Source organism: Pteropus alecto, unplaced genomic scaffold (assembly GCF_000325575.1).
Source record: "Pteropus alecto unplaced genomic scaffold, ASM32557v1 scaffold40, whole genome shotgun sequence".
NCBI lineage: Eukaryota > Metazoa > Chordata > Mammalia > Chiroptera > Pteropodidae > Pteropus > Pteropus alecto.
Window position 1 is genome coordinate 3,348,079 of NW_006431919.1, and position 2,710 is coordinate 3,350,788.

The following is a 2,710-nucleotide window of genomic DNA, read 5'->3' on the forward strand; positions in this document are numbered from 1 at the left end:
TTGATAACTGGTGAACCTTGTTGACCTTAGCAGACCCAGATCTGACTTTGTAAGGGAGAGACCAGATACTCATTTCCAGCAAAGTCTCCAGGAATTTTGAATTATGTAAAACCACCCACCTGAAAGGACATGCATCCTGCCTTGACATCTTAGACCATTATTTTGATATATGGTTCCTTCCAAAGCTCTATTTCAGTGTAACCTGTGTCCCAGCCAGGCTGCAGGCTAGTCACACTCTCGCTCTGTTGACTTGCCAAGGGGAATTATTTATTTGGCACCAATAATATGCTCTGTACTATGTGGCACTTGGTGATAATAATAGCTTGGTTTATTTAGGACCTTTCCTCCAAGGAGTTGAGAGGACATTCAGGTGCACAAGGAAGGTAAGCTGCCATATTGTTTCTTCTGACTTATAGTGCTTGACCTCTTACAAACCACTTTGGGATGATCACAATGTTGAGCTGTACATTGAGAGAAAATGACAGTAAGAATGGAGATAAAGAACAGAGGAAGAGAAAGGAAGGAGAAAAATGAAAAGAGCAGGGAAAAGACAAAACACGAAAGAGTTCTAATTTCATTACTATAAAGGGACAAGAAGCATCTTTGAGTAATGTCACAAGGAATCTGCAGAGTAAAATATTTCTCGTAGATATGTCGCCCTTACTTTCTTTGGAGGCCAAATCCTCATTCTGGCATTCAAGGACAGCCCTAGCTCGGTTCACCCAACCCATATAGCTTTTTCTCTTTTGTCCTCATTCTTGCCTGAGTCAGACCACCAACTCTCAGAACCTAGAATTCTCCATCTTACAAGGAAACCCTGGATTAAAATGAACCCCAGAATAACTCATTATAATCTCTGATGATAAATTCTCATCGGAAGGAACGAGAGTGGGTAGCACCATTCTTCTCACCTCGTCAAATGCTAATTCTCTCTCAAATAAGTGAGATAGTTGGTTCTCAAACAGCTTTGCTTGTGGAAAGCTCAATACCTTGCAAGATAAACTGTCCCAGGGTTGAGAAAGCTCTAGCTGTAACAAAGGTCTTCCTATGTCGACTTGAAATCTGTTTTCCTCTTGTGACTAGTGTTACAGAAGACTAGCGAAAGATTGTTCGGTGTGCTTTCCATGCATAATTTCCAAGCCTCCCAATAATTTTGAAAAATAGATATTATTACTGTCATTTTAAAAAATAGGAACAAATAAGATTCAAGGATGTTAAATGGTCTGTCTAAGCTCACATAGCTTGTAAGTGCTGTCTGTCATCATATTTAAAGCCAAGTCAGTTTGATTCTATGACCTATTCTCTTAACACTTAACTGATGACACTTCTCTTCCTTTTCAGCGATCAAAACCCCACTTGCTTTTAAAGTTACCTTAAATCCCAATTCTTCTATGAAACCTTTTTTGACTATTCTGTCCTGGAGTGTTCAACTTTTATTATGAGCCATTACAGCAATTCAGTTCTATAAAATTTTGATGACAATTACTCCATAAGATCATACATCATGAAATCTCTCTACTATAAGCTTAAACTTTATATAACTATCGTTTGATTATTTAGAATCATGGAATACCGGAAGTGGAAGGGATCTAAGGAGATAATAAAAATGACAATAGTCGGTAGCTGTGTGTTTTATTATTTACTGTAAACTATCACTCTAAGTGATTACCTTGCATTAATTAATTTTACCCAAGCAAAACCTTATGAAATATGCACATATATTATTTCCATTTTACAAATGAGGTAAGAAAATACAAATAAGTTAGTTATTTTTTCCATGGTTAACAGCGATGAGTTCAGTCAGTTAAATCTAAAAGGCTTTGAAATGCAAAGTTTTTTTTAAACTTATTTATGTCAGCAAAACCTGATCTGACTTGAACTGATTTTGTGGCGAAGCCTTATCTGACCTGACATCACACTATTTATAATTATTTATCTCAAAGTTAATATTTACATATTCTGCTGTAGAAATATTCGTGAGAACTGCTCCAGACCTTGCTAGGGATAGGGGCAAGTTGTGAAATATCTTATCTCACTTTCCTGACCCTGCCCTCTCGCCCCCAGATCTGGTGTTTAGAGAAACATCTGGCCCTAAAGATTTTTGCAGAAAGAAATTATATCTGTAATCGGTAGTGAAAGGGTCATGTTTCAAATCAATCCATTATTAGATACTCGAGCCTGGATTTATTATAACTGCACTAACTTTTGTTACACTTCCATGCAAAATATAAGAAAATTCAAAGTCAGGAAAGAGTAGTGAATCGACCAACATTATATAAGCAGTAAAATATATGTTTTTTAATTTTTAGCACCCTTTTGAACAGGATGCTTTTTCTGTGTTCGTGTTGTCTCTCAGATGGACTCCTAGCAATCTGGGGTTGGAGGCAGTACCCGAGAGTCAGGCATTTCTCTCCTGGGCCCGCCACGGCATAGTGGTTAAGAGGAGCCAAGCTTTGTGTCTCAGAGACCTACGTTTGAATCATAGCCCGATCACTTCCTGGCCAGCACGTGGCTGTGGGCATAAAACAGTGGAGACAGCACTCTGGGGGCTGAAGGGAAAGATGAATGTAAAGCATGGTACAGAGCAAAAAGGAAATGAATGGAAATTTTTCTTCTTCGTGCTTTTGTTGGCGATTGAGTTCAACCTAACAGGCTTCGGTACTCCCTTTCCTCATACGCTCCTGGTGTTAGAAACAACCTCGGCGCCATG